We start from the raw sequence: 23,341 nt of genomic DNA on the forward strand, positions 1-23,341 counted from the left end.
AGTTGCTGAAGTTGAACCAAAATGAGCTTGTAATCTGGCTTCTGCAACTTTGAACATGAAAAATCCAATGAGGAGAAGAAAAGCAAAGCCAAAGAGTCCATCCCAAAATCCGACAAACAAGCAAAATGAACAAAAAACATTGAATTCAATTCTTTCTGATTTTAGAAACTGCATTAAAGAAGGGGTGCACCGGTCCTGGAGATACTGCAATACCAGGTCAATGCGTGGAGTGGACAGAGCAAGCTCTTTTTCCATCTCCCTGTTCTAAAAATCCATTTAATATATGGTCCCCAGATAGGGGACGTATCAGATATTAAACTGATAAGAACAGATTTTTTTTTTTTTTTTTTTTTTCTCCTCAGACGAGGAAATTCCACAGTCTATGGAAACCAGACAAAGGAAAATTCCATCAAAACAGCTGCGTCAAATCCAATACGCAATTTGCTGTCCCCATCATCATCGGAAATATTTATTTCATATTTCAAAACAACAATAACAAAAATCAAGAGGTACTAACAATATATCTCCACTTTTTAACTTTCCATATTCCCTCCGCATCCACTTCCCCTCTCCTCTTTTTGTCCCATAGGAAACACACATACATCTTCCCCAAAATCACCTTCACACTATCCTTTACAGCAATTTCCTTCCTTTTAAACACATACACATTCCTCACATCCCATAACACTTCCTTTATACATGCAAGCATCAACCACAAGACTCTTTCCTTCGTCCCATCACATATTCCCAAACCAAACATAAACAACTCAAAAGACAACAAATTCACACCACACAATTCTTTACACAAAGGCCCCATTCTCCCAATCACATCTCTAGCATACTGGCAATTCCAAAAAACATGCAACACACTTTCCCTTCCACCACAGCCATTTCTTGGACACATTTCACTCCTCACCAAACCTCTATTCCTCTGAAACTCTCTCACAGGTAATACTCCATGTAAAGACTGCCACACAACTTCACTCTGTTTGTTGGTCATACCACTCATCCGCACTTTCTTCCAAACCTTCTGCACATCACCACCCCTAACCATATTTATTCCACATTCTACCTCTCTACATTCAATCATCCTATACACAGCCTTCTTATTCTCCAGCAATCTCACATCTGCATCACACAGTTCATACCTCACCAAAAACTTATAAACCCACACATACCATACAGGCACCTCAAAAGCAATCGGACATCGCAAATCCCTTTCTTGCCACTTTAAACGAAACAAATACGCTCCAAATAAATACCTACACATAGATGAAAACTTTCCATCCGCCCTAATCACTTTCAAAACAAACACAACGATATTCACACCAAAAAACACGTCCAAATTCGGAAAACCCAAACCACCTTTTTCCACTCTTTTAACCAAAATTTCTCTCCTAGCTCTCTCCATTTTCGAGTTCCACAAAAAAACAAATAAAATTCTATTCAAGCTTCTCATACACATATATCCTGGTGGAAATACTACCGCAATATATAAAAATATTGGCAACACCACACTCTTAACAATTAAAATCTTCCCAAAAAAGGATAAACTCCTCAATTTCCAAAAATTCAACTTCTGCTCAACTTTTCCTTTCGCATCATCCCAACTTTCTTTCCCATCCAAACTCTCTGAAAACTTCACACCCAAAACTTTAATAGGTCCATTCACTACATTCACACCTACATCCCTACTTAAACTTCCGCCTCCAAAACCCTTACACTCACTCTTTTCCCAATTCACTTTAAACGCAGATGCACCACAAAAAATAGACACTAACAACTTCACCCGCCTCACCGAACATTCAGAATCACATAATACACACACGTCATCCATATAACCACTCACCTTCCATTCTTTTCCTCCACCTCCCGGCACTTGCACACCACGAATTACCTTATCTTTCCTCAGCATACACAACAATGGCTCAATTGCACAAATAAATGCTACAGGGGACAAAGGACACCCCTGTCGCACACCCGAAAACACATTCACTTTCCTACCCACATACCCATTCATTAAAACACAGCTATAAACACCCGCATACAAACTTCTCACTCGCCCAACAAAATCAGCCGGAAAACCCATTTTTAACAACACTCTGAACAAAAAACCATGCGACAACCTATCATAAGCCTTTTCAAAATCCAAACTTAACAAAAATACACTCTTCTTACGACCCATGCAATCCCATAGACAATCTCTTAACATACACACACACTCATGAATCCGCCTCCCAGGTACCGCACAACACTGCTCATCCCCAATCACACTCTCTATCACATCACGCATCCTATTAGCCATAAGTTTTGCATAGATTTTATAATCACAATTAAGTAACGTTATTGGCCTCCAATTCCTCAGACTTTTCAAATCCCCTTTCTTAGGAATTAACACAACCATACCTGCACGCATACTCTCAGTCACCTCCATGTTTCCCCACATATACTTACATACATCCACAAAGTCCTTACCAATCACACCCCACATCACACGATAAAATTCTACTGGGAGGCCATCCTCCCCCGGCGTCTTATTCAAAGCCATACTACACATAACCTTCCATACCTCATCACCAGTCACCTCACCCATCACTCTCTCTCTTTCTGCTTCACTCAACTTACTCTCTAACACACTCAAAACATCATTCTCCAAACATTCATCCCTCTGTTTCACTGCATACAGATCCTCATAAAACTTAGCCACCTCTTCACACATATCCTCTCCACTCACCTCACTTCCATCTGCTCCATACACCACGCTCATACTCTGTTTCTTTCCAAAAACTTTTTTAAAGAAAAACCGAGAACATTTCTCATCCTGCTCCATCTTATCAATCTTTGCCCTAAACACTATGCTTCTCCCTCTCTCCAACAAAAACTCACTAATCTCCTTTTTTACCTCTAAAATATCCTCCTCCACCTCAACTCCTCCTTCCCTTAACTTATACAAAACGCTCAACCGCGCGTTCAGTTTAACAAAACTCTCTCTTTTAATTGCTGCATACTTGTATCCTAAATTTTTAAAGAACATTTTTGTTTGTTTCTTCACCCAGTCCCACCACTCACAAACATTCCCAAACTCATTTTTATGCTTACACCATTCTTCATACCGCCTTTCATACTCCTTTCTCACATCTTCATTCTCTAACAGTTTAACATTTAACTTCCACAATCCTCTCCCAAACACTCCATCAACTTTTATATCCAACTCACACAACATACACACATGATCTGAAAAAAGAACGTTTTCCTGCCTATAATTAACAGAAACCATATTTTTAGAAATAAAACAATAATCCAATCTGGATTGTACCCTACCACTCTCAGAAAAGAAAGTGTTCAACAAAGGATTCATGTTACACACGCGCTGCATATCACACAACCCAAAATCATTCACTAACTCCAATAATGCTTTCCCAGACACATCCACATTCACTCTCCCCACATCACAGTTCATATCACCCACAATTACCACAGGTATTCTTCCTGGAACAAAAAGCTTAATTTTTTCAAATAAATTTTTGCGCTCATTTTTTTCAACTGGCGCATAAACATTAATAACACAAAACTTTACATTCTTGTATACAAAATTAGCAAGGATACATCTCCCCACCTCAATAACCAAATAATCACTCAAAACAACCTCCCTTCCTTTAACCAAAATACCCACACCATCATTCTTATTACATGCACTCCCCGACCACACAGACGCTCCATAAGACCATTCATCCCCTTTCACACCATCCACTACCCCACATTCTTGTAAACAAAAAATAGATGCATTTTGCATAGCTAAAAACTCAAAAATAGCAGCTCTTCTTACTTTACTTTTAAACACTCTTACGTTTTGGGACACTATGGTAAATCCCATAATACTTCTACTCCTTCACCAATTACACAAAGAAATAGCCTTTGGCCTAAACCAAAGCTCACAAGAGGACAAAAAGAAAAAACATTTACAATATTATATGGTGACACTATCCAGCACCACCACTATCCTCCTCCGCCATCAGAACAGAACAGCTGGTTTCCGACCCGCTGGCTTCACCAGCCACACTCCTCATTCTGGCAGTTCTGATCTTCCTCTGAGGCTCACTAAAATCTGCATCATCACTGCCCCCACCATCCTCCCTACGACTCTTCTTTGCACCCCTATCATCCTCCGAAGAAAAATCTTCAATGTTTTCAGGACCCGAAGGGTGTTCAGGACTGTCGGGTTCCGAGATTTGCACTTCACATCCTGTTGAGTCCATTGCCTCTCCAAAAGTCATCATCTCAGGCAGCTCTGCTTCCACCACTTTCCTAGATATTCTCGCAGACACTGCCTTTTTCTCCACCTTTGCCACTTCCCTCCAGAACTCCTTTTCTTCCCTCCGCTTCTTCCTCATTTCTTCAGCAGAAGAAGAACATGGTCTCAGGGACACCTCCTCTGGCGCCGTAGAGGGAGAGGCTCTACCAGTTTCCCGCCTCCTTCCCTCTCTCTCCTCCCTCTCCAATCTTTCCAGCACTTTCAGTGCGCTTGCCATCTGCCTCCTCTCCAGCTCTTCCTCCTTCTGTTCTTTATCAGAACGTCTAGGTGCACTCATAGGACAGTCCTTATACATGTGATCACTACTCCCACAGACATCACAGGACTTGGCCTCTGGACACTGGTTGGCCATATGCCCCTCCTTTCTCCAATTTCGGCAACACTGCCCTTTAAGGCATGTTACCATGGTATGTCCGAAAGAAAAGCATCTACGGCAAAACATGGGCTGGCCTGGGTAAAAGAGGAAACCTCTATGGCCTGCAACGGAAAAATTTGATGGAGGGTGTCTAAAGCCCCCCACACTGTCAGGATCCCTTTTCAATTTCACACGGAATTTATACTGACAGTTAAAGATTCCTAGACAATTGACTTGCTTCACTCCCTTCCGCACATATTCACAGTAGCGAGAGAGGAAGCACTCCAGCAGCTCAGGGTCTGTAAAAGGGTTATAGACAGTCACAGTCACCTCCTTTTCTTGCAGACCAAACAAAGGTTCCCATCTAACTCCTTCCAAGCAGGGGTCACTAGAGTGACCACGGAGCCATTCAAAGACATTAAGGCAAACATCCTGGTCCAAAAAGGTAACGTCATAATTACCTTGACGTGAAAATTCGTTGACACTGAAGATCTCAGAACGTCTTGCTCCAGCTTTGCCTTCAACGATGTCTTGGACAATGAAAACCACGTTGTTCTTGTTCTGGTCAGATGGATCCACGGACAAACGGATGGTGTTCTTCACAAAAGACATCTTGGATTCTGTCGGTATGGAATACCACAGGAAAAAGCAGAAAATCCTCCACAAAAGGGTCCGGATTCCTCCAGGAGACTCGCACCAATCAAGGTACAGTCATACGATCGCAGCCAAAAGGCCGAGAAGCGATAACCAGAATTGGTTTCAAACTACGGAGCCACCCAAGGATCCTGAAAAGTCCATTTGTGGAGATGAGCTCCTGGACTCCCGTTAAGAAGACATGTTGTCAACCTCTAGATCCCTTACATGCCTGCACTTTTCGGCTTGCTGCTGCTGCAATCCACGCGTTTTAGATCTGCATAACTCCACCTCTTTAAACACAGCACCTTCACCCCCTGCTGTTCCCACCCGCCTCAACACCGTTGGAAGGGAGGAGAACCAATTAAGGCGGGGGGTGGGGTGGAACGAGCAGCTGTCTACCCTTAGCAGGAGGGCTCCTGATTAGATACCTCTCCTGCTGCTGCTGCTGCTGGCTGTCCAGCAGCAGACTGAAGGTGGCTGCTGCTGTGCACAGGTATATAAAGGCTCAGAGCCTATTATGACACGCGCAGCCAGCGTTCCATTGCCACATTCCATCTACTGCAGGCAGGATACCTGGCTGGCTGAATGTCGCTGAGAAGCTCACAGAGACCGCCATAAGCAACAGTTTAACAGAATGCCACAGACTAATCAACCAAACTTTTTGGGTTGGGTTCTCTTTTATAGTCTGCAGGCATTAAATGAAAGAAGTCAGTGTTCCAGCAGAAGGAGACAACGTTTCAGAAAAGGCATTGTAGCAAACCAAAAAAGAAATTTTAAGCGCAGCAGAGTAACCAGCGCACATACCTGTTAGCTCAGGTGAGTTTAAAAGGCTGCTGTTGATAACAAGGGCATTTGCTAAATAGATGGTGTGTGTGCAACAATATACTGAAAGGTCAATTATATTGTGCAGCTTATCTCACCACCTGTAGTTATTTAGGTGAAAGCTCCAAAATGCTTGCCTAATATGTCTGTTTATCCAAAAGGAAGTAAAAAGGGAGAGCTAGAAAGATAGCATTGCATCACATTACATGGCAATGCAATGCACAGTTGCTGAAGTTGAACCAAAATGAGCTTGTAATCTGGCTTCTGCAACTTTGAACATGAAAAATCCAATGAGGAGAAGAAAAGCAAAGCCAAAGAGTCCATCCCCAAATCCGACAAACAAGCAAAATGAACAAAAAACATTGAATTCAATTCTTTCTGATTTTAGAAACTGCATTAAAGAAGGGGTGCACCGGTCCTGGAGATACTGCAATACCAGGTCAATGCGTGGAGTGGACAGAGCAAGCTCTTTTTCCATCTCCCTGTTCTAAAAATCCATTTAATATATGGTCCCCAGATAGGGGACGTATCAGATATTAAACTGATAAGAACAGATACTACACTTGATCTTAGCCAAAAGGCCGAGAAGCGATAACCAGAATTGGTTTCAAACTACGGAGCCACCCAAGGATCCTGAAAAGTCCATTTGTGGAGATGAGCTCCTGGACTCCCGTTAAGAAGACATGTTGTCAACCTCTAGATCCCTTACATGCCTGCACTTTTCGGCTTGCTGCTGCTGCAATCCACGCGTTTTAGATCTGCATAACTCCACCTCTTTAAACACAGCACCTTCACCCCCTGCTGTTCCCACCCGCCTCAACACCGTTGGAAGGGAGGAGAACCAATTAAGGCGGGGGGTGGGGTGGAACGAGCAGCTGTCTACCCTTAGCAGGAGGGCTCCTGATTACATACCTCTCCTGCTGCTGCTGCTGCTGGCTGTCCAGCAGCAGACTGAAGGTGGCTGCTGCTGTGCACAGGTATATAAAGGCTCAGAGCCTATTATGACACGCGCAGCCAGCGTTCCATTGCCACATTCCATCTACTGCAGGCAGGATACCTGGCTGGCTGAATGTCGCTGAGAAGCTCACAGAGACCGCCATAAGCAACAGTTTAACAGAATGCCACAGACTAATCAACCAAACTTTTTGGGTTGGGTTCTCTTTTATAGTCTGCAGGCATTAAATGAAAGAAGTCAGTGTTCCAGCAGAAGGAGACAACGTTTCAGAAAAGGCATTGTAGCAAACCAAAAAAGAAATTTTAAGCGCAGCAGAGTAACCAGCGCACATACCTGTTAGCTCAGGTGAGTTTAAAAGGCTGCTGTTGATAACAAGGGCATTTGCTAAATAGATGGTGTGTGTGCAACAATATACTGAAAGGTCAATTATATTGTGCAGCTTATCTCACCACCTGTAGTTATTTAGGTGAAAGCTCCAAAATGCTTGCCTAATATGTCTGTTTATCCAAAAGGAAGTAAAAAGGGAGAGCTAGAAAGATAGCATTGCATCACATTACATGGCAATGCAATGCACAGTTGCTGAAGTTGAACCAAAATGAGCTTGTAATCTGGCTTCTGCAACTTTGAACATGAAAAATCCAATGAGGAGAAGAAAAGCAAAGCCAAAGAGTCCATCCCAAAATCCGACAAACAAGCAAAATGAACAAAAAACATTGAATTCAATTCTTTCTGATTTTAGAAACTGCATTAAAGAAGGGGTGCACCGGTCCTGGAGATACTGCAATACCAGGTCAATGCGTGGAGTGGACAGAGCAAGCTCTTTTTCCATCTCCCTGTTCTAAAAATCCATTTAATATATGGTCCCCAGATAGGGGACGTATCAGATATTAAACTGATAAGAACAGATACTACACTTGATCTTAGCCAAAAGGCCGAGAAGCGATAACCAGAATTGGTTTCAAACTACGGAGCCACCCAAGGATCCTGAAAAGTCCATTTGTGGAGATGAGCTCCTGGACTCCCGTTAAGAAAACATGTTGTCAACCTCTAGATCCCTTACATGCCTGCACTTTTCGGCTTGCTGCTGCTGCAATCCACGCGTTTTAGATCTGCATAACTCCACCTCTTTAAACACAGCACCTTCACCCCCTGCTGTTCCCACCCGCCTCAACACCGTTGGAAGGGAGGAGAACCAATTAAGGCGGGGGGTGGGGTGGAACGAGCAGCTGTCTACCCTTAGCAGGAGGGCTCCTGATTACATACCTCTCCTGCTGCTGCTGCTGCTGGCTGTCCAGCAGCAGACTGAAGGTGGCTGCTGCTGTGCACAGGTATATAAAGGCTCAGAGCCTATTATGACACGCGCAGCCAGCGTTCCATTGCCACATTCCATCTACTGCAGGCAGGATACCTGGCTGGCTGAATGTCGCTGAGAAGCTCACAGAGACCGCCATAAGCAACAGTTTAACAGAATGCCACAGACTAATCAACCAAACTTTTTGGGTTGGGTTCTCTTTTATAGTCTGCAGGCATTAAATGAAAGAAGTCAGTGTTCCAGCAGAAGGAGACAACGTTTCAGAAAAGGCATTGTAGCAAACCAAAAAAGAAATTTTAAGCGCAGCAGAGTAACCAGCGCACATACCTGTTAGCTCAGGTGAGTTTAAAAGGCTGCTGTTGATAACAAGGGCATTTGCTAAATAGATGGTGTGTGTGCAACAATATACTGAAAGGTCAATTATATTGTGCAGCTTATCTCACCACCTGTAGTTATTTAGGTGAAAGCTCCAAAATGCTTGCCTAATATGTCTGTTTATCCAAAAGGAAGTAAAAAGGGAGAGCTAGAAAGATAGCATTGCATCACATTACATGGCAATGCAATGCACAGTTGCTGAAGTTGAACCAAAATGAGCTTGTAATCTGGCTTCTGCAACTTTGAACATGAAAAATCCAATGAGGAGAAGAAAAGCAAAGCCAAAGAGTCCATCCCAAAATCCGACAAACAAGCAAAATGAACAAAAAACATTGAATTCAATTCTTTCTGATTTTAGAAACTGCATTAAAGAAGGGGTGCACCGGTCCTGGAGATACTGCAATACCAGGTCAATGCGTGGAGTGGACAGAGCAAGCTCTTTTTCCATCTCCCTGTTCTAAAAATCCATTTAATATATGGTCCCCAGATAGGGGACGTATCAGATATTAAACTGATAAGAACAGATACTACACTTGATCTTAGCCAAAAGGACGAGAAGCGATAACCAGAATTGGTTTCAAACTACGGAGCCACCCAAGGATCCTGAAAAGTCCATTTGTGGAGATGAGCTCCTGGACTCCCGTTAAGAAGACATGTTGTCAACCTCTAGATCCCTTACATGCCTGCACTTTTCGGCTTGCTGCTGCTGCAATCCACGCGTTTTAGATCTGCATAACTCCACCTCTTTAAACACAGCACCTTCACCCCCTGCTGTTCCCACCCGCCTCAACACCGTTGGAAGGGAGGAGAACCAATTAAGGCGGGGGGTGGGGTGGAACGAGCAGCTGTCTACCCTTAGCAGGAGGGCTCCTGATTACATACCTCTCCTGCTGCTGCTGCTGCTGGCTGTCCAGCAGCAGACTGAAGGTGGCTGCTGCTGTGCACAGGTATATAAAGGCTCAGAGCCTATTATGACACGCGCAGCCAGCGTTCCATTGCCACATTCCATCTACTGCAGGCAGGATACCTGGCTGGCTGAATGTCGCTGAGAAGCTCACAGAGACCGCCATAAGCAACAGTTTAACAGAATGCCACAGACTAATCAACCAAACTTTTTGGGTTGGGTTCTCTTTTATAGTCTGCAGGCATTAAATGAAAGAAGTCAGTGTTCCAGCAGAAGGAGACAACGTTTCAGAAAAGGCATTGTAGCAAACCAAAAAAGAAATTTTAAGCGCAGCAGAGTAACCAGCGCACATACCTGTTAGCTCAGGTGAGTTTAAAAGGCTGCTGTTGATAACAAGGGCATTTGCTAAATAGATGGTGTGTGTGCAACAATATACTGAAAGGTCAATTATATTGTGCAGCTTATCTCACCACCTGTAGTTATTTAGGTGAAAGCTCCAAAATGCTTGCCTAATATGTCTGTTTATCCAAAAGGAAGTAAAAAGGGAGAGCTAGAAAGATAGCATTGCATCACATTACATGGCAATGCAATGCACAGTTGCTGAAGTTGAACCAAAATGAGCTTGTAATCTGGCTTCTGCAACTTTGAACATGAAAAATCCAATGAGGAGAAGAAAAGCAAAGCCAAAGAGTCCATCCCAAAATCCGACAAACAAGCAAAATGAACAAAAAACATTGAATTCAATTCTTTCTGATTTTAGAAACTGCATTAAAGAAGGGGTGCACCGGTCCTGGAGATACTGCAATACCAGGTCAATGCGTGGAGTGGACAGAGCAAGCTCTTTTTCCATCTCCCTGTTCTAAAAATCCATTTAATATATGGTCCCCAGATAGGGGACGTATCAGATATTAAACTGATAAGAACAGATACTACACTTGATCTTAGCCAAAAGGACGAGAAGCGATAACCAGAATTGGTTTCAAACTACGGAGCCACCCAAGGATCCTGAAAAGTCCATTTGTGGAGATGAGCTCCTGGACTCCCGTTAAGAAGACATGTTGTCAACCTCTAGATCCCTTACATGCCTGCACTTTTCGGCTTGCTGCTGCTGCAATCCACGCGTTTTAGATCTGCATAACTCCACCTCTTTAAACACAGCACCTTCACCCCCTGCTGTTCCCACCCGCCTCAACACCGTTGGAAGGGAGGAGAACCAATTAAGGCGGGGGGTGGGGTGGAACGAGCAGCTGTCTACCCTTAGCAGGAGGGCTCCTGATTACATACCTCTCCTGCTGCTGCTGCTGCTGGCTGTCCAGCAGCAGACTGAAGGTGGCTGCTGCTGTGCACAGGTATATAAAGGCTCAGAGCCTATTATGACACGCGCAGCCAGCGTTCCATTGCCACATTCCATCTACTGCAGGCAGGATACCTGGCTGGCTGAATGTCGCTGAGAAGCTCACAGAGACCGCCATAAGCAACAGTTTAACAGAATGCCACAGACTAATCAACCAAACTTTTTGGGTTGGGTTCTCTTTTATAGTCTGCAGGCATTAAATGAAAGAAGTCAGTGTTCCAGCAGAAGGAGACAACGTTTCAGAAAAGGCATTGTAGCAAACCAAAAAAGAAATTTTAAGCGCAGCAGAGTAACCAGCGCACATACCTGTTAGCTCAGGTGAGTTTAAAAGGCTGCTGTTGATAACAAGGGCATTTGCTAAATAGATGGTGTGTGTGCAACAATATACTGAAAGGTCAATTATATTGTGCAGCTTATCTCACCACCTGTAGTTATTTAGGTGAAAGCTCCAAAATGCTTGCCTAATATGTCTGTTTATCCAAAAGGAAGTAAAAAGGGAGAGCTAGAAAGATAGCATTGCATCACATTACATGGCAATGCAATGCACAGTTGCTGAAGTTGAACCAAAATGAGCTTGTAATCTGGCTTCTGCAACTTTGAACATGAAAAATCCAATGAGGAGAAGAAAAGCAAAGCCAAAGAGTCCATCCCAAAATCCGACAAACAAGCAAAATGAACAAAAAACATTGAATTCAATTCTTTCTGATTTTAGAAACTGCATTAAAGAAGGGGTGCACCGGTCCTGGAGATACTGCAATACCAGGTCAATGCGTGGAGTGGACAGAGCAAGCTCTTTTTCCATCTCCCTGTTCTAAAAATCCATTTAATATATGGTCCCCAGATAGGGGACGTATCAGATATTAAACTGATAAGAACAGATACTACACTTGATCTTAGCCAAAAGGCCGAGAAGCGATAACCAGAATTGGTTTCAAACTACGGAGCCACCCAAGGATCCTGAAAAGTCCATTTGTGGAGATGAGCTCCTGGACTCCCGTTAAGAAGACATGTTGTCAACCTCTAGATCCCTTACATGCCTGCACTTTTCGGCTTGCTGCTGCTGCAATCCACGCGTTTTAGATCTGCATAACTCCACCTCTTTAAACACAGCACCTTCACCCCCTGCTGTTCCCACCCGCCTCAACACCGTTGGAAGGGAGGAGAACCAATTAAGGCGGGGGGTGGGGTGGAACGAGCAGCTGTCTACCCTTAGCAGGAGGGCTCCTGATTACATACCTCTCCTGCTGCTGCTGCTGCTGGCTGTCCAGCAGCAGACTGAAGGTGGCTGCTGCTGTGCACAGGTATATAAAGGCTCAGAGCCTATTATGACACGCGCAGCCAGCGTTCCATTGCCACATTCCATCTACTGCAGGCAGGATACCTGGCTGGCTGAATGTCGCTGAGAAGCTCACAGAGACCGCCATAAGCAACAGTTTAACAGAATGCCACAGACTAATCAACCAAACTTTTTGGGTTGGGTTCTCTTTTATAGTCTGCAGGCATTAAATGAAAGAAGTCAGTGTTCCAGCAGAAGGAGACAACGTTTCAGAAAAGGCATTGTAGCAAACCAAAAAAGAAATTTTAAGCGCAGCAGAGTAACCAGCGCACATACCTGTTAGCTCAGGTGAGTTTAAAAGGCTGCTGTTGATAACAAGGGCATTTGCTAAATAGATGGTGTGTGTGCAACAATATACTGAAAGGTCAATTATATTGTGCAGCTTATCTCACCACCTGTAGTTATTTAGGTGAAAGCTCCAAAATGCTTGCCTAATATGTCTGTTTATCCAAAAGGAAGTAAAAAGGGAGAGCTAGAAAGATAGCATTGCATCACATTACATGGCAATGCAATGCACAGTTGCTGAAGTTGAACCAAAATGAGCTTGTAATCTGGCTTCTGCAACTTTGAACATGAAAAATCCAATGAGGAGAAGAAAAGCAAAGCCAAAGAGTCCATCCCAAAATCCGACAAACAAGCAAAATGAACAAAAAACATTGAATTCAATTTTTTCTGATTTTAGAAACTGCATTAAAGAAGGGGTGCACCGGTCCTGGAGATACTGCAATACCAGGTCAATGCGTGGAGTGGACAGAGCAAGCTCTTTTTCCATCTCCCTGTTCTAAAAATCCATTTAATATATGGTCCCCAGATAGGGGACGTATCAGATATTAAACTGATAAGAACAGATACTACACTTGATCTTAGCCAAAAGGCCGAGAAGCGATAACCAGAATTGGTTTCAAACTACGGAGCCACCCAAGGATCCTGAAAAGTCCATTTGTGGAGATGAGCTCCTGGACTCCCGTTAAGAAGACATGTTGTCAACCTCTAGATCCCTTACATGCCTGCACTTTTCGGCTTGCTGCTGCTGCAATCCACGCGTTTTAGATCTGCATAACTCCACCTCTTTAAACACAGCACCTTCACCCCCTGCTGTTCCCACCCGCCTCAACACCGTTGGAAGGGAGGAGAACCAATTAAGGCGGGGGGTGGGGTGGAACGAGCAGCTGTCTACCCTTAGCAGGAGGGCTCCTGATTACATACCTCTCCTGCTGCTGCTGCTGCTGGCTGTCCAGCAGCAGACTGAAGGTGGCTGCTGCTGTGCACAGGTATATAAAGGCTCAGAGCCTATTATGACACACGCAGCCAGCGTTCCATTGCCACATTCCATCTACTGCAGGCAGGATACCTGGCTGGCTGAATGTCGCTGAGAAGCTCACAGAGACCGCCATAAGCAACAGTTTAACAGAATGCCACAGACTAATCAACCAAACTTTTTGGGTTGGGTTCTCTTTTATAGTCTGCAGGCATTAAATGAAAGAAGTCAGTGTTCCAGCAGAAGGAGACAACGTTTCAGAAAAGGCATTGTAGCAAACCAAAAAAGAAATTTTAAGCGCAGCAGAGTAACCAGCGCACATACCTGTTAGCTCAGGTGAGTTTAAAAGGCTGCTGTTGATAACAAGGGCATTTGCTAAATAGATGGTGTGTGTGCAACAATATACTGAAAGGTCAATTATATTGTGCAGCTTATCTCACCACCTGTAGTTATTTAGGTGAAAGCTCCAAAATGCTTGCCTAATATGTCTGTTTATCCAAAAGGAAGTAAAAAGGGAGAGCTAGAAAGATAGCATTGCATCACATTACATGGCAATGCAATGCACAGTTGCTGAAGTTGAACCAAAATGAGCTTGTAATCTGGCTTCTGCAACTTTGAACATGAAAAATCCAATGAGGAGAAGAAAAGCAAAGCCAAAGAGTCCATCCCAAAATCCGACAAACAAGCAAAATGAACAAAAAACATTGAATTCAATTTTTTCTGATTTTAGAAACTGCATTAAAGAAGGGGTGCACCGGTCCTGGAGATACTGCAATACCAGGTCAATGCGTGGAGTGGACAGAGCAAGCTCTTTTTCCATCTCCCTGTTCTAAAAATCCATTTAATATATGGTCCCCAGATAGGGGACGTATCAGATATTAAACTGATAAGAACAGATACTACACTTGATCTTAGCCAAAAGGCCGAGAAGCGATAACCAGAATTGGTTTCAAACTACGGAGCCACCCAAGGATCCTGAAAAGTCCATTTGTGGAGATGAGCTCCTGGACTCCCGTTAAGAAGACATGTTGTCAACCTCTAGATCCCTTACATGCCTGCACTTTTCGGCTTGCTGCTGCTGCAATCCACGCGTTTTAGATCTGCATAACTCCACCTCTTTAAACACAGCACCTTCACCCCCTGCTGTTCCCACCCGCCTCAACACCGTTGGAAGGGAGGAGAACCAATTAAGGCGGGGGGTGGGGTGGAACGAGCAGCTGTCTACCCTTAGCAGGAGGGCTCCTGATTACATACCTCTCCTGCTGCTGCTGCTGCTGGCTGTCCAGCAGCAGACTGAAGGTGGCTGCTGCTGTGCACAGGTATATAAAGGCTCAGAGCCTATTATGACACACGCAGCCAGCGTTCCATTGCCACATTCCATCTACTGCAGGCAGGATACCTGGCTGGCTGAATGTCGCTGAGAAGCTCACAGAGACCGCCATAAGCAACAGTTTAACAGAATGCCACAGACTAATCAACCAAACTTTTTGGGTTGGGTTCTCTTTTATAGTCTGCAGGCATTAAATGAAAGAAGTCAGTGTTCCAGCAGAAGGAGACAACGTTTCAGAAAAGGCATTGTAGCAAACCAAAAAAGAAATTTTAAGCGCAGCAGAGTAACCAGCGCACATACCTGTTAGCTCAGGTGAGTTTAAAAGGCTGCTGTTGATAACAAGGGCATTTGCTAAATAGATGGTGTGTGTGCAACAATATACTGAAAGGTCAATTATATTGTGCAGCTTATCTCACCACCTGTAGTTATTTAGGTGAAAGCTCCAAAATGCTTGCCTAATATGTCTGTTTATCCAAAAGGAAGTAAAAAGGGAGAGCTAGAAAGATAGCATTGCATCACATTACATGGCAATGCAATGCACAGTTGCTGAAGTTGAACCAAAATGAGCTTGTAATCTGGCTTCTGCAACTTTGAACATGAAAAATCCAATGAGGAGAAGAAAAGCAAAGCCAAAGAGTCCATCCCAAAATCCGACAAACAAGCAAAATGAACAAAAAACATTGAATTCAATTCTTTCTGATTTTAGAAACTGCATTAAAGAAGGGGTGCACCGGTCCTGGAGATACTGCAATACCAGGTCAATGCGTGGAGTGGACAGAGCAAGCTCTTTTTCCATCTCCCTGTTCTAAAAATCCATTTAATATATGGTCCCCAGATAGGGGACGTATCAGATATTAAACTGATAAGAACAGATACTACACTTGATCTTAGCCAAAAGGCCGAGAAGCGATAACCAGAATTGGTTTCAAACTACGGAGCCACCCAAGGATCCTGAAAAGTCCATTTGTGGAGATGAGCTCCTGGACTCCCGTTAAGAAGACATGTTGTCAACCTCTAGATCCCTTACATGCCTGCACTTTTCGGCTTGCTGCTGCTGCAATCCACGCGTTTTAGATCTGCATAACTCCACCTCTTTAAACACAGCACCTTCACCCCCTGCTGTTCCCACCCGCCTCAACACCGTTGGAAGGGAGGAGAACCAATTAAGGCGGGGGGTGGGGTGGAACGAGCAGCTGTCTACCCTTAGCAGGAGGGCTCCTGATTACATACCTCTCCTGCTGCTGCTGCTGCTGGCTGTCCAGCAGCAGACTGAAGGTGGCTGCTGCTGTGCACAGGTATATAAAGGCTCAGAGCCTATTATGACACGCGCAGCCAGCGTTCCATTGCCACATTCCATCTACTGCAGGCAGGATACCTGGCTGGCTGAATGTCGCTGAGAAGCTCACAGAGACCGCCATAAGCAACAGTTTAACAGAATGCCACAGACTAATCAACCAAACTTTTTGGGTTGGGTTCTCTTTTATAGTCTGCAGGCATTAAATGAAAGAAGTCAGTGTTCCAGCAGAAGGAGACAACGTTTCAGAAAAGGCATTGTAGCAAACCAAAAAAGAAATTTTAAGCGCAGCAGAGTAACCAGCGCACATACCTGTTAGCTCAGGTGAGTTTAAAAGGCTGCTGTTGATAACAAGGGCATTTGCTAAATAGATGGTGTGTGTGCAACAATATACTGAAAGGTCAATTATATTGTGCAGCTTATCTCACCACCTGTAGTTATTTAGGTGAAAGCTCCAAAATGCTTGCCTAATATGTCTGTTTATCCAAAAGGAAGTAAAAAGGGAGAGCTAGAAAGATAGCATTGCATCACATTACATGGCAATGCAATGCACAGTTGCTGAAGTTGAACCAAAATGAGCTTGTAATCTGGCTTCTGCAACTTTGAACATGAAAAATCCAATGAGGAGAAGAAAAGCAAAGCCAAAGAGTCCATCCCAAAATCCGACAAACAAGCAAAATGAACAAAAAACATTGAATTCAATTCTTTCTGATTTTAGAAACTGCATTAAAGAAGGGGTGCACCGGTCCTGGAGATACTGCAATACCAGGTCAATGCGTGGAGTGGACAGAGCAAGCTCTTTTTCCATCTCCCTGTTCTAAAAATCCATTTAATATATGGTCCCCAGATAGGGGACGTATCAGATATTAAACTGATAAGAACAGATTTTTTTTTGATTGAAGCTGCATCCAAGGCACTGAAAAATGTGACCGAAGTCACACCAAAACAGCGCACGAGGCGAGGATTCATGTGGACCCTTCCCGGAGGAGAGGGTCCCCAATAAACCATCCCCATCCCTCCGAGCCAGAAGGCCACAGCGAGGGTCAGGGATCTCCGATGCTCTCCCTAGCCGAAGCCGGAGAAGAGCCGTTTTCGTGCTCCCAACTTCCATCTAGGCTGCCACCCTAGTGGAGCTGGAGCCTGTGTTGGTTTCTCAGCCCAAAGCTGACCGGACCTCCGACCGGGTTTATAAAAATTCCCCTTCCTAGCCCGGAGGCCAGGAATAGGGGGGGTTGCTCAGAAAGTATGATTGGCAAAGGTGCGGCGTGCTACGAAGCCAAGTCTTTCTGGGGTTCAGAGTCCCAGTAAGCTTGGACTCCCACCAGGGCGCCTACTCCTGGGGCACATTGCTCCAAAGCCCTCACACTTACCCAGCCTAGTGACTTCGATCCTGGAGGGCCATGTTTTCCATCAGATAACTCTATGAGCCACCTGGCGTACTAACAAGTGCACCAAACCAGTGTGTAATATGCATCAATTTACTAGGGCAGCCCAAGGACAAAACTGCCTTTTCAAAAGATACTACACTTGATCTTAGCCAAAAGGCCGAGAAGCGATAACCAGAATTGGTTTCAAACTACGGAGCCACCCAAGGATCCTGAAAAGTCCATTTGTGGAGATGAGCTCCTGGACTCCCGTTAAGAAGACATGTTGTCAACCTCTAGATCCCTTACATGCCTGCACTTTTCGGCTTGCTGCTGCTGCAATCCACGCGTTTTAGATCTGCATAACTCCACCTCTTTAAACACAGCACCTTCACCCCCTGCTGTTCCCACCCGCCTCAACACCGTTGGAAGGGAGGAGAACCAATTAAGGCGGGGGGTGGGGTGGAACGAGCAGCTGTCTACCCTTAGTAGGAGGGCTCCTGATTACATACCTCTCCTGCTGCTGCTGCTGCTGGCTGTCCAGCAGCAGACTGAAGGTGGCTGCTGCTGTGCACAGGTATATAAAGGCTCAGAGCCTATTATGACACGCGCAGCCAGCGTTCCATTGCCACATTCCATCTACTGCAGGCAGGATACCTGGCTGGCTGAATGTCGCTGAGAAGCTCACAGAGACCGCCATAAGCAACAGTTTAACAGAATGCCACAGACTAATCAACCAAACTTTTTGGGTTGGGTTCTCTTTTATAGTCTGCAGGCATTAAATGAAAGAAGTCAGTGTTCCAGCAGAAGGAGACAACGTTTCAGAAAAGGCATTGTAGCAAACCAAAAAAGAAATTTTAAGCGCAGCAGAGTAACCAGCGCACATACCTGTTAGCTCAGGTGAGTTTAAAAGGCTGCTGTTGATAACAAGGGCATTTGCTAAATAGATGGTGTGTGTGCAACAATATACTGAAAGGTCAATTATATTGTGCAGCTTATCTCACCACCTGTAGTTATTTAGGTGAAAGCTCCAAAATGCTTGCCTAATATGTCTGTTTATCCAAAAGGAAGTAAAAAGGGAGAGCTAGAAAGATAGCATTGCATCACATTACATGGCAATGCAATGCACAGTTGCTGAAGTTGAACCAAAATGAGCTTGTAATCTGGCTTCTGCAACTTTGAACATGAAAAATCCAATGAGGAGAAGAAAAGCAAAGCCAAAGAGTCCATCCCAAAATCCGACAAACAAGCAAAATGAACAAAAAACATTGAATTCAATTCTTTCTGATTTTAGAAACTGCATTAAAGAAGGGGTGCACCGGTCCTGGAGATACTGCAATACCAGGTCAATGCGTGGAGTGGACAGAGCAAGCTCTTTTTCCATCTCCCTGTTCTAAAAATCCATTTAATATATGGTCCCCAGATAGGGGACGTATCAGATATTAAACTGATAAGAACAGATACTACACTTGATCTTAGCCAAAAGGCCGAGAAGCGATAACCAGAATTGGTTTCAAACTACGGAGCCACCCAAGGATCCTGAAAAGTCCATTTGTGGAGATGAGCTCCTGGACTCCCGTTAAGAAGACATGTTGTCAACCTCTAGATCCCTTACATGCCTGCACTTTTCGGCTTGCTGCTGCTGCAATCCACGCGTTTTAGATCTGCATAACTACACCTCTTTAAACACAGCACCTTCACCCCCTGCTGTTCCCACCCGCCTCAACACCGTTGGAAGGGAGGAGAACCAATTAAGGCGGGGGGTGGGGTGGAACGAGCAGCTGTCTACCCTTAGCAGGAGGGCTCCTGATTACATACCTCTCCTGCTGCTGCTGCTGCTGGCTGTCCAGCAGCAGACTGAAGGTGGCTGCTGCTGTGCACAGGTATATAAAGGCTCAGAGCCTATTATGACACGCGCAGCCAGCGTTCCATTGCCACATTCCATCTACTGCAGGCAGGATACCTGGCTGGCTGAATGTCGCTGAGAAGCTCACAGAGACCGCCATAAGCAACAGTTTAACAGAATGCCACAGACTAATCAACCAAACTTTTTGGGTTGGGTTCTCTTTTATAGTCTGCAGGCATTAAATGAAAGAAGTCAGTGTTCCAGCAGAAGGAGACAACGTTTCAGAAAAGGCATTGTAGCAAACCAAAAAAGAAATTTTAAGCGCAGCAGAGTAACCAGCGCACATACCTGTTAGCTCAGGTGAGTTTAAAAGGCTGCTGTTGATAACAAGGGCATTTGCTAAATAGATGGTGTGTGTGCAACAATATACTGAAAGGTCAATTATATTGTGCAGCTTATCTCACCACCTGTAGTTATTTAGGTGAAAGCTCCAAAATGCTTGCCTAATATGTCTGTTTATCCAAAAGGAAGTAAAAAGGGAGAGCTAGAAAGATAGCATTGCATCACATTACATGGCAATGCAATGCACAGTTGCTGAAGTTGAACCAAAATGAGCTTGTAATCTGGCTTCTGCAACTTTGAACATGAAAAATCCAATGAGGAGAAGAAAAGCAAAGCCAAAGAGTCCATCCCAAAATCCGACAAACAAGCAAAATGAACAAAAAACATTGAATTCAATTCTTTCTGATTTTAGAAACTGCATTAAAGAAGGGGTGCACCGGTCCTGGAGATACTGCAATACCAGGTCAATGCGTGGAGTGGACAGAGCAAGCTCTTTTTCCATCTCCCTGTTCTAAAAATCCATTTAATATATGGTCCCCAGATAGGGGACGTATCAGATATTAAACTGATAAGAACAGATACTACACTTGATCTTAGCCAAAAGGCCGAGAAGCGATAACCAGAATTGGTTTCAAACTACGGAGCCACCCAAGGATCCTGAAAAGTCCATTTGTGGAGATGAGCTCCTGGACTCCCGTTAAGAAGACATGTTGTCAACCTCTAGATCCCTTACATGCCTGCACTTTTCGGCTTGCTGCTGCTGCAATCCACGCGTTTTAGATCTGCATAACTCCACCTCTTTAAACACAGCACCTTCACCCCCTGCTGTTCCCACCCGCCTCAACACCGTTGGAAGGGAGGAGAACCAATTAAGGCGGGGGGTGGGGTGGAACGAGCAGCTGTCTACCCTTAGCAGGAGGGCTCCTGATTACATACCTCTCCTGCTGCTGCTGCTGCTGCTGGCTGTCCAGCAGCAGACTGAAGGTGGCTGCTGCTGTGCACAGGTATATAAAGGCTCAGAGCCTATTATGACACGCGCAGCCAGCGTTCCATTGCCACATTCCATCTACTGCAGGCAGGATACCTGGCTGGCTGAATGTCGCTGAGAAGCTCACAGAGACCGCCATAAGCAACAGTTTAACAGAATGCCACAGACTAATCAACCAAACTTTTTGGGTTGGGTTCTCTTTTATAGTCTGCAGGCATTAAATGAAAGAAGTCAGTGTTCCAGCAGAAGGAGACAACGTTTCAGAAAAGGCATTGTAGCAAACCAAAAAAGAAATTTTAAGCGCAGCAGAGTAACCAGCGCACATACCTGTTAGCTCAGGTGAGTTTAAAAGGCTGCTGTTGATAACAAGGGCATTTGCTAAATAGATGGTGTGTGTGCAACAATATACTGAAAGGTCAATTATATTGTGCAGCTTATCTCACCACCTGTAGTTATTTAGGTGAAAGCTCCAAAATGCTTGCCTAATATGTCTGTTTATCCAAAAGGAAGTAAAAAGGGAGAGCTAGAAAGATAGCATTGCATCACATTACATGGCAATGCAATGCACAGTTGCTGAAGTTGAACCAAAATGAGCTTGTAATCTGGCTTCTGCAACTTTGAACATGAAAAATCCAATGAGGAGAAGAAAAGCAAAGCCAAAGAGTCCATCCCAAAATCCGACAAACAAGCAAAATGAACAAAAAACATTGAATTCAATTCTTTCTGATTTTAGAAACTGCATTAAAGAAGGGGTGCACCGGTCCTGGAGATACTGCAATACCAGGTCAATGCGTGGAGTGGACAGAGCAAGCTCTTTTTCCATCTCCCTGTTCTAAAAATCCATTTAATATATGGTCCCCAGATAGGGGACGTATCAGATATTAAACTGATAAGAACAGATACTACACTTGATCTTAGCCAAAAGGCCGAGAAGCGATAACCAGAATTGGTTTCAAACTACGGAGCCACCCAAGGATCCTGAAAAGTCCATTTGTGGAGATGAGCTCCTGGACTCCCGTTAAGAAGACATGTTGTCAACCTCTAGATCCCTTACATGCCTGCACTTTTCGGCTTTCTGCTGCTGCAATCCACGCGTTTTAGATCTGCATAACTCCACCTCTTTAAACACAGCACCTTCACCCCCTGCTGTTCCCACCCGCCTCAACACCGTTGGAAGGGAGGAGAACCAATTAAGGCGGGGGGTGGGGTGGAACGAGCAGCTGTCTACCCTTAGCAGGAGGGCTCCTGATTACATACCTCTCCTGCTGCTGCTGCTGCTGGCTGTCCAGCAGCAGACTGAAGGTGGCTGCTGCTGTGCACAGGTATATAAAGGCTCAGAGCCTATTATGACACGAGCAGCCAGCGTTCCATTGCCACATTCCATCTACTGCAGGCAGGATGCCTGGCTGGCTGAATGTCGCTGAGAAGCTCACAGAGACCGCCATAAGCAACAGTTTAACAGAATGCCACAGACTAATCAACCAAACTTTTTGGGTTGGGTTCTCTTTTATAGTCTGCAGGCATTAAATGAAAGAAGTCAGTGTTCCAGCAGAAGGAGACAACGTTTCAGAAAAGGCATTGTAGCAAACCAAAAAAGAAATTTTAAGCGCAGCAGAGTAACCAGCGCACATACCTGTTAGCTCAGGTGAGTTTAAAAGGCTGCTGTTGATAACAAGGGCATTTGCTAAATAGATGGTGTGTGTGCAACAATATACTGAAAGGTCAATTATATTGTGCAGCTTATCTCACCACCTGTAGTTATTTAGGTGAAAGCTCCAAAATGCTTGCCTAATATGTCTGTTTATCCAAAAGGAAGTAAAAAGGGAGAGCTAGAAAGATAGCATTGCATCACATTACATGGCAATGCAATGCACAGTTGCTGAAGTTGAACCAAAATGAGCTTGTAATCTGGCTTCTGCAACTTTGAACATGAAAAATCCAATGAGGAGAAGAAAAGCAAAGCCAAAGAGTCCATCCCAAAATCCGACAAACAAGCAAAATGAACAAAAAACATTGAATTCAATTCTTTCTGATTTTAGAAACTGCATTAAAGAAGGGGTGCACCGGTCCTGGAGATACTGCAATACCAGATCAATGCGTGGAGTGGACAGAGCAAGCTCTTTTTCCATCTCCCTGTTCTAAAAATCCATTTAATATATGGTCCCCAGATAGGGGACGTATCAGATATTAAACTGATAAGAACAGATACTACACTTGATCTTAGCCAAAAGGCCGAGAAGCGATAACCAGAATTGGTTTCAAACTACGGAGCCACCCAAGGATCCTGAAAAGTCCATTTGTGGAGATGAGCTCCTGGACTCCCGTTAAGAAGACATGTTGTCAACCTCTAGATCCCTTACATGCCTGCACTTTTCGGCTTGCTGCTGCTGCAATCCACGCGTTTTAGATCTGCATAACTCCACCTCTTTAAACACAGCACCTTCACCCCCTGCTGTTCCCACCCGCCTCAACACCGTTGGAAGGGAGGAGAACCAATTAAGGTGGGGGGTGGGGTGGAACGAGCAGCTGTCTACCCTTAGCAGGAGGGCTCCTGATTA

The 23,341-nt window shown here is 44.5% G+C and overlaps 14 non-coding genes and 1 pseudogene across 14 annotated transcripts; all 15 read right to left on the minus strand.

The window, feature by feature from the left end:
- Positions 1-179: 179 nt before the first annotated feature.
- LOC141235340 (U2 spliceosomal RNA) lies at positions 180-372 on the minus strand. Its single transcript, XR_012301183.1, has one exon. It is a non-coding gene; the product is annotated as a U2 spliceosomal RNA (small nuclear RNA).
- A 6,155-nt stretch (positions 373-6,527) lies between these two features.
- On the minus strand, positions 6,528-6,718 carry LOC141235098 (U2 spliceosomal RNA). Its single transcript, XR_012300953.1, has one exon. It is a non-coding gene; the product is annotated as a U2 spliceosomal RNA (small nuclear RNA).
- A 1,115-nt stretch (positions 6,719-7,833) lies between these two features.
- Positions 7,834-8,024, minus strand: LOC141235099 (U2 spliceosomal RNA). The gene has a single exon (XR_012300954.1). It is a non-coding gene; the product is annotated as a U2 spliceosomal RNA (small nuclear RNA).
- Positions 8,025-9,139: 1,115 nt separating this feature from the next.
- Positions 9,140-9,330, minus strand: LOC141235282 (U2 spliceosomal RNA). The gene has a single exon (XR_012301132.1). It is a non-coding gene; the product is annotated as a U2 spliceosomal RNA (small nuclear RNA).
- A 1,115-nt stretch (positions 9,331-10,445) lies between these two features.
- Positions 10,446-10,636, minus strand: LOC141235284 (U2 spliceosomal RNA). Its single transcript, XR_012301134.1, has one exon. It is a non-coding gene; the product is annotated as a U2 spliceosomal RNA (small nuclear RNA).
- Positions 10,637-11,751: 1,115 nt separating this feature from the next.
- LOC141235101 (U2 spliceosomal RNA) lies at positions 11,752-11,942 on the minus strand. The gene has a single exon (XR_012300956.1). It is a non-coding gene; the product is annotated as a U2 spliceosomal RNA (small nuclear RNA).
- Positions 11,943-13,057: 1,115 nt separating this feature from the next.
- On the minus strand, positions 13,058-13,248 carry LOC141235102 (U2 spliceosomal RNA). Its single transcript, XR_012300957.1, has one exon. It is a non-coding gene; the product is annotated as a U2 spliceosomal RNA (small nuclear RNA).
- Positions 13,249-14,363: 1,115 nt separating this feature from the next.
- On the minus strand, positions 14,364-14,554 carry LOC141235103 (U2 spliceosomal RNA). The gene has a single exon (XR_012300958.1). It is a non-coding gene; the product is annotated as a U2 spliceosomal RNA (small nuclear RNA).
- Positions 14,555-15,669: 1,115 nt separating this feature from the next.
- Positions 15,670-15,860, minus strand: LOC141235104 (U2 spliceosomal RNA). Its single transcript, XR_012300959.1, has one exon. It is a non-coding gene; the product is annotated as a U2 spliceosomal RNA (small nuclear RNA).
- A 1,115-nt stretch (positions 15,861-16,975) lies between these two features.
- Positions 16,976-17,160, minus strand: LOC141235293 (U2 spliceosomal RNA). The gene has a single exon (XR_012301142.1). It is a non-coding gene; the product is annotated as a U2 spliceosomal RNA (small nuclear RNA).
- A 524-nt stretch (positions 17,161-17,684) lies between these two features.
- LOC141234843 (U2 spliceosomal RNA) lies at positions 17,685-17,800 on the minus strand (annotated as a pseudogene).
- A 1,115-nt stretch (positions 17,801-18,915) lies between these two features.
- LOC141235105 (U2 spliceosomal RNA) lies at positions 18,916-19,106 on the minus strand. The gene has a single exon (XR_012300960.1). It is a non-coding gene; the product is annotated as a U2 spliceosomal RNA (small nuclear RNA).
- A 1,115-nt stretch (positions 19,107-20,221) lies between these two features.
- Positions 20,222-20,412, minus strand: LOC141235106 (U2 spliceosomal RNA). The gene has a single exon (XR_012300961.1). It is a non-coding gene; the product is annotated as a U2 spliceosomal RNA (small nuclear RNA).
- Positions 20,413-21,530: 1,118 nt separating this feature from the next.
- On the minus strand, positions 21,531-21,721 carry LOC141235107 (U2 spliceosomal RNA). Its single transcript, XR_012300962.1, has one exon. It is a non-coding gene; the product is annotated as a U2 spliceosomal RNA (small nuclear RNA).
- A 1,115-nt stretch (positions 21,722-22,836) lies between these two features.
- LOC141235215 (U2 spliceosomal RNA) lies at positions 22,837-23,027 on the minus strand. The gene has a single exon (XR_012301069.1). It is a non-coding gene; the product is annotated as a U2 spliceosomal RNA (small nuclear RNA).
- Between the last annotated feature and the right edge of the window lie 314 nt (positions 23,028-23,341).

The sequence above is a fragment of the Phyllobates terribilis genome, unplaced genomic scaffold (genome assembly GCF_046119375.1).
Source record: "Phyllobates terribilis strain yellow unplaced genomic scaffold, ASM4611937v1 Scaffold_650__1_contigs__length_881393, whole genome shotgun sequence".
NCBI classification, from domain to species: Eukaryota; Metazoa; Chordata; class Amphibia; order Anura; family Dendrobatidae; genus Phyllobates; species Phyllobates terribilis.